The sequence below is a fragment of the Ictalurus punctatus genome, chromosome 13 (genome assembly GCF_001660625.3).
Source record: "Ictalurus punctatus breed USDA103 chromosome 13, Coco_2.0, whole genome shotgun sequence".
Taxonomy (NCBI): Eukaryota; Metazoa; Chordata; class Actinopteri; order Siluriformes; family Ictaluridae; genus Ictalurus; species Ictalurus punctatus.
The window spans coordinates 29,413,522-29,421,798 of NC_030428.2; positions in this window are offsets into that span (position 1 = coordinate 29,413,522).

Genomic DNA, 8,277 nt, shown 5'->3' on the forward strand with positions numbered 1-8,277 from the left:
TGGTCACGGAAAGCAGGGTCGATAAACAAAACGAGAAACATGAACTATGACGAGGAACTGGGAGCGGATAACCCAGCGTGAACTAACTCTGACCATGGAACGTGACTATGACTACTAAACGAACTAATCTAACTCTACAATAATCTTCCAGGTTGTGTGCTGCGAGGCGCGCAGTATATATGTGGACATGATCAGCGTCTAAACTGCTAGCAGCTGAGAGCAATACAGACACACATGAAATCCCAGCCAATGACAGAACAGGGAGGAGACATGACAGAAACATAAACAAACGCACATGTCCAGATGACACTACTGTCAACAATGGAAAAGCAGGTGCCCGCGCATTCGCGCTTAGAGCACGCTGCTTCAAGGGGAAATCATGACAGGAAGGCATGAAGAAAAATAGAGACAGAATATTATAAGATGAGGAGGTAAAGTATTAAAAAAGCAAGCATTATAAAATTGAAATGCAGAACAAATATGAAAGAAACTTACTCATAATGTGTGTGAAGGTGTGGGGAATCCTCTTCTCACGAGAAACCAGTCAGGAGTGACACAGACGAAGGTCTTATTTTTTTAAGAGAGGACCAAGACGGGCCGTTTATAAGGGAATTTGGGCTGTGTTGCACCTGCGAGATAACTGTCGCTGGGAACGGCAAGGGCCGCAAGATAACTGTCTCTGGGAATGGCTACGGCCGCAAGATAAGGGTCCCTGGGAACAGCAAACTCTGTGGGAACAGGGTTTCTCAAAAGTGCTCATTCACGTAGATAATGGTGTCCTGGGAAAGCTAATTCTAAACATATTGGTGTTTGGGTTTAGAAAACTGTATGAATAGGGGAGCTTCCACTCCGTTTTTTTGGGATCAATTTTGGGAAGTCTCAACGGTGTGGATCTCATGTGGTGGAACAATAAACTTGGACCCTTTGCTTCTTCTCACTCACGGCTGGTGTCTTATTTTCTTCCCCCAACTGGTTAAAATATGTGAGTATCTGTTTCTATGTTAAATATTAAGTGTTTTTGGGTAATAGACAAATTTTAACCATCAATGTTAATTCTGTGGGAGAGAGTTCGAGTTTTAAATCATTTTTAGTCATTTTTCCTTAGAGAGAAGTTCTCTTCAGGTTCAGATATCTTGGTACCAGCCTTACACTTCAGAATGGGAGTTCAATTCAATTCAATTAAATTAAATTCAGTTCAGTGTTATTTGTACAGCATGTTTAACAGTGGACATCGTCCCAGAGCAGCGTTACAAAAATATATAAATTCAGGATATAGATGTTACATGTATGAATTCATCTCTAATGAGCAACCAGAGGCGACGGTGGGGAGGAAAAACTCCCTGGGACAATATGAGGAAGAAACCTTGAGAGGAATCAGGCTCAGAAGGAACCCGTCCTCATCTGGGTGACACCGGATAGTGCGATTATAAATAAATACACCTCTTCTATAAATGTGCTACATGCTCAAATAGTGCAGTTGTGTAAGCAGGAAATTCATTACAGTTTCTACGTGAAGTCTGTTTTGTTGAACTTCTCCACTGTTCACTGATGGAGACTCGAGTGCAGAACTGTTTGTGGTAATTGTAGTGCTAAAGCTATCACAGCATAACTGTTCATATGAACTGAGGTCCAAAGCATCTTTATGGTGTTTAAGTGGAACCATCCTCAGTAATCTCAGTGATCTTTAGTCTGCACCATGTGGGACATCCTCAGCAGCAGCATGTGACTTCCAACTGATGAGAACTCCAACCAGAAGTAGGACATCAGGCAGGTCAAAATAATCTTTGCTCTCTTGAATGAAGGGACAGAACTCATTAAGCTTTATTTATGGGTTGCTGTAAAACTTAGTTTTAAAAATACTCCATCTTTGAAAAATTACTAGTGTCTATTCTGGTTTTATGGCTTTTCTTGTTGTTGAGTTTATTTTAAAATACAGCACAACTTTTGCTAACACAAGAATAATCTGGCTGTGCTGGGAGCTTATACGCTTCAGCCATGTGTCCATGAGGAAGTGTCTATAAACTTTGACTGAAGGCACAGTTTTCCAAACAAGTTTTTTCAGCCACATGATACACTTGTTGGTTTATGACCAGGGTTTAAACCTGTTTATTGGTTTTATCATCTTCTGCTGATTTTCCAGGTTATTCATACATGTAAGAAGTAAAACAAACCTGCTATTGTATCTATAACGTGTCTTTAATTTTACTATATTTAAGGTACTGATGTCATCTTCAAGCCTGCCAGATTAATTTGTAGATTACTGTTACGTCCTCGCGGGCAGATGGCACTGCAACGCGGCTTGAGACAGCGCACGTGCATGAGACTGAACTGTTGCAGATGGACACGTGCCTTTGTTTTGGTTTTTGGGTCTCCCCCTGTTCAAGCAGTGGTTGATGTTCGAGGGTGTGTCTTGATTTATCCCAGCTGTCGGTGCTTTAGTTTGATTGTGGTTGTTATTTAAACCCCTTGTGTTGCTGTGCACTTCGTGCAGTATTGTTTGAATGTAATGGTGAATGCGTTACACATGCTAAGCGGTCTTATTTTCATGTCCTGTTCTCGTTCCGTGCCTAGACTTTAAGTTTCATGTTTAAATGAGTATTTGAACCTCTGAGTGTAATGTATAGACCGCGTGTAAAAATAAAGACGTTGATCTGCACCTGCTCCCGCTTCCACCTCCCGTTACATAACAGAATACTGCGCCCACCATGTGGATGCAGCAGACCAATATGAGCGCTGCATTTATTGCCGAGTTTGAGGAGTGGAGACGGTCGTTCTGGGAATCGAGTAACTTGCTATCCGAACGCATAGCTCAGACTGGCTGACTTCTGGATCAAATAGTGCCTCGGCCACAAGGCGGGCGATGTGCCACGTCGTCCCTCGCCCCCGCTGCCGGAGGACTACGCTGCCCTACACGGGCAGCTGAGCTACACGAATTACTGGGGCTTCCCATGGCCAGGGGACCAGACCGCGCAATGCAAGAAGCAGAAGGTCGCAGCCCCGGAGTCCCAGCCCGAGGTTAACGTGGCGACCTCAAAGTCTCAGCCTGAGGTCAAAACAGCGACCTCAGAGCTCCAGCTGGAGACCTGCGGGGAGGTCTCTGCCACTGAGAAAGCTAGCCCTGCTGTCCTGTCCCACCGAGGAAGCTGTCCCGCTGCCCTGTTCTGCTGACGAAGCTGTCCCGCTGCCCTGTCCTGCTAAGGAAGCTGTCCTGCTGCCCTGTTCTGCTGAGGAAGTTGTCCCGCTGTCCTGTCCTGCTGAGGAACCTGTCCCGCTGCCCTGTCCAGCCAAGGAAGCTGTCCCGCTGTCCTGCCCAGCAGAGGAAACTGTCCTGCTGTCCAGCCCCGCTGGGGATGTCGCCCAGTGTTCCAGCCCCGCTGGGGATGTTGCCCAGCATTCTAGCCTCAAGTGGGGGCATCAACCCGAGTTTCAACCCCACTTGGGGTGGTGCTTCACCTGTCTGCTGCCCGGTGAAGGCCGCTTTGTTTTCCGATGCATCGAGAGACAGCTCACACAGGGGCCCCAGACCACCGCTGGAGGGGGATGCTCGTTGGCGATCCGGGAGAAGCGCCTTTGGAGGGGGGTTCTGTTATGCTCCCACCGGCAGATGCCACTGTGGTGTCGACATGCCCACGCGGCTGTAGAGAGCGTGCGTGCACAAGACCGAACTGTGGCATATGGACACGTGTCTTTGTTTTGGTTTCGGTCCTCCTTCTGTTTAAGCATTGGCTCATGTTCGAGGGTGTGTCTTGATTTTCTCCAGGTGTCTGTGTTTTAGTTTGATTGTGTTTGTTATTTAAACCCCTCGTGTTGCTGTGCACTTCGAGCAGTATTGTTTGAATGTAATGGTGAATGCTTTACACATGCTAAGCGGTCTTATTTTCATGTCCTGTTCTCGTTCCGTACCTAGACTTTAAGTTTCATGTTTAAATGAGTATTTGAACCTCTGAGTGTACTGTATAGACCACGTTACCTGTGTTTTGTCTTCTGTGTAAAAATAAAGACAATGATCTGCACCTGCTCCCACCTCACCTCCCTGTAACGTAACAATTACAGACAACATAGAGCCAATCTGTTTGCAATTACTCTCAAACTCTCACCCTCTGTGATGACACAAGGAAATACCAGGGAGAAATAAAAACCCAGCAAGACCAGAAATAAAGGAATGCATTCCGAGTATACACACCCAAACTGGTTATTCTGGTTAAATTGTAAAAAATTACTTTACTGTTATTTAGCTTCATTGTATCTTTGTAATTTGTGTTCAATTAACTATTTATCATGCTAAGTGCTAGTTAGGTACAACAGCTAAAGGGCATTTCACACTGAGCACACTTAAGCAATTAAATATGTTTGACGCAATGACACTAGACAGGAGTGGTTTGTATGTTCCATATCACTAAGTGGTTTTGATCGGGCTAGGTCAAAGGTCATCACCAACATCTTGACAGGCGTAGTTAAAGATATATAATGTTAAATGTGTTAGGTTTGTTGTAATCTGTCATGTTCCCACACATCTGTTTAAATATTTAGGCCATAGATAATAGATTATTATCAGTAGTATATTTTAAATCTGGTTCTGGTGCATTCCAGCACACACACACACACACACACACACATGTTTTTTCACATAGATTGTATTGATTCATAGTATGGTTGTGTGCATTCCACTCACACACACACACACACACACACACACACATCAAACCAAAAATATGATACACACACACGTTCTCATTCATAGTATGGTCATGTGCATTCCACACACACACACACACACACACACACATGTTCTCATTCATAGTATGGTCGTGTGCATTCCACTCACACACACACACACACACATCCAACCAAAAATATGATACACACACACGTTCTCATTCATAGTATGGTCATGTGCATTCCACACACACACACACACACACACACACACACACACACACACACACACACCCATCCAACCAAAAAAATGACACACACACACACACACACACACACGCACACCCACAAACACACACACACACACACACACACACACAACCAAAAATATGACACACACACAAACACATCCAACCAAAAATATGACACATGCAAAAGGGAATGAGACATTGCGTAGCTTTGTCATACCAGGGTAGGCCTGTGAATTACGTCTTCGCTTCAGGTAATAGAGGCTGACGGTGTGGTTCACAGGCGCCATATATATATATATATATATATATATATATATATATATATATATATATATATATATATATACACATATATGTACACACACACACACATATACATATATATATATATACCGATCTTGGCAGGCCTATAAATAGGCATGATTTTACCTAAGCTTCAGATGTCGGTCACGCACGAGGGGTGCTCCCATAGTGTTATGCTATGGAACGTGGAGTTCCCTTTGAAAGGGAACAAAGGTTAAGGTTCAACACAAAAAAACATAATTTATAATAAAGCTATGACAACTTTTCATGAAATTAATGTCAACCAACGAACTACAATGAGTTAGAGAAGTTACCTTTCCCTCCTCTACAATCAAATGTATTTTCAATTAACACTTATGTAATAATTTGTATAATAAATTTATATAAATTTTTAAGTTGATTACTCATAAAATTAAGTTGTTCCAACAATTTTTTTCTTCACATTATTTAAAAGGAATTTAAGTTTTATGTACTTCATTACCATAATTATGAACATAAGTTTTTAAGTTGACAATCATTTAAGTGTGACAGTTATTGCACAGCTTGGTTCTTCATGAAATAGTTCCTACAGCCATAGGTTTAGCTCCCAGGATTTCACGGCTGCATCCCGGGGCAGGTGCCAGTTTGTGGGTGTGCCCGAGGTACTGAAAGGACTGAGAGGACTTAATGAGTTTTACACCAAGGACTTTAACTCTGAACTAAAATCGATTTAATCTTGAGAAATTCCTATCTGATCTACTCTTGTAAAATGTCAGACTCAGAAGAAATGCCTGTTGGGGGTGTGCAGACTCTTGTTGCAGGGGCTGTGGGTAATGATGTACTAGAGCAAATGAGAGGTCAAAATCAGGAGTTAAGGGATTAGAGGAATGATACCCTGGAAAATAGGGCTACTGGTGGGGGCAATCCAACCTACTCTTATATTTATGTTCCTCGAGAACATCAGGTTCAACCTTTTAGCGGGAAGTACAGCAAAGATGGGAGGTCCGTAGAGGAGTTTATTGAGGAGGTGGAAAGGGTTCTAAGAGCTAGAGATCAAACACAGGAAGAACAGTTGACTTCACTGTCTCACATTTGAGGGGCTCTGCACTAGAAGAGGTGCGTTTTTGTGTGGGAAATCAGTCCATGCAGGCTAGTGATCTCTTCACTTTCTTGCATGAGGTATTTGGGGAACAGCGTAGTGGGACTCAATTGTTACAAACATTTTACAGTCACAAGCAATTAGAGGGTGAAAGCCTTCGTAATTACTCACACACACTTTCTCGCATTTTAAGCTCTGTTGCAAAACAATCTGTAGGAGGCTTGGCTAATGAGCAGGTGATATTGCATGATCAGTTTGTGGAAGGGGTGAGGGACACTGCGTTAAGGCAGGATCTGTGCAAGATCCTCAGAGAAAAGCCCAACATTACCCTGCTAGAGATTTGTAATGAGGCCATTCTTTGGTCCATGGAGGAGGCCAGGTCTGTAAGGGCTGTGAGTAGCAGACTAGTACATTCAGAAGTGCTTGGTGAAACTGGGTGTTCCTTTGTTGTGGCTGAGAACTATGTTAGATGTCTATGTCTACTATGTTAGATGATATTTTACAGGTGATTTCTCAACAGGACAAGTGAATAAGTGAGCAGGAACAGAATATCTCAGAGCTCACTAAAGTGGTTAAGGAGTTGACTTTATAACGATCGCTGTTAGTTCCTCAGGCTTGTTCACCTTTGTCTAAGGCCCCTCCAAGGTTTACGGAGGAGGGAGAACCTATCTATTTCAGATGCAATGGGGTTGGGCATATAGCTAGCTAAACTACAGAAGAGCAGATAAAATTAGGTTTCTCAGTTGCTCTGAGCCAGGCAGCCCAAGGGGTCATTTCTGGCTTACCACCAGAAGGACCTAGTCAACACTGGTTCCTTGAACGGGCTGTGGGAACATGCCCAATGGTGGCTCTGAAGATCAAAAGTGTGCCTGTGTCATGCTTACTAGACACTGGTAGTCAGGTAAGTACTATTAAAGAATGGTTTCTTCCAAGAGCATTTATTTGGGGATGAAAGTGATGTGTTATCTACATCTGGTTGGTTAAAGATCACTGCAGCCAATGGTTTAGATATTCCCTACTTAGGTTACCTGGAATTGGATGTGGAGGTTCTGGGGATGGCTTTACCTGATTGTGGGTTCTTAATTGTTAAAGAAACTCCAAATCCATCACCCGCATCAGTGCTCATTGGAATGAACATTATTATTAAATGCCGACAAATAGTATACGCTGAATTTGATACCACTTTAAACGGTTGACTTGATTCAAACTAGAGGACAGCTTTCCAACAGGCACAGTCAGTCGAGTTAGTCAAACGGGTTTCCTTTGCTCGAGTCACAGGTAAGACTGCGGAGCATGTGCCTGCTTGGTCTGCAGCTACAGTTATGGTTAAGAGTGTGGCTGTAGGAAAGAGGAATGGTTCTATATGGTTATTACAATCAGCGAATATGCCATTACCATAAGGTTTGGTTGTAGTGCCTACATTAGTCACGTCTGAGTTACCTGTGTGCCCAGTAACGGTGCTTAACCTGTCACAGGAAGACCTTTGGCGTCAGCCTAGGGCCTGCCTGGGAGTGTTGTCCACGGTAAACAGCTCCAGTGCAGATGCATCCTGGGAGGTGAGGTTTCAGATGATTTCTGCAGACACAGAGCAGGTCACCATAGGTGTAAATCAAGGTTGTGAGTCTCCGGCCAAGTCGCTTTTTGACCAGTTCAGTATGGGAGGCACGTCTGAACAGCAGGTCCAGTTGAAAGCAGTGCTGAATAAGTATTCAAGCGTGTTTGCATTGGAGGATGAGGACTTGGATTATACCGACAAGGTTCCACATGAGATACATCTGACTGATGACATACCAGTGAACCAGTCATACATTAGAATTCCCCCTAACCAGTATCAGGAGGTTAGAGAGCACATTGCCAGGTTGTTGAAGAAGGGTGTTATTCAGGAGAGTGTCAGTGCTTATGCCTCTCCAATGGTGCTAGTGCGCAAAGCTGATGGTGCACTAACGTTATGTGTGGATTACAGGAAGCTCAATGCCAAAACTAGGCATG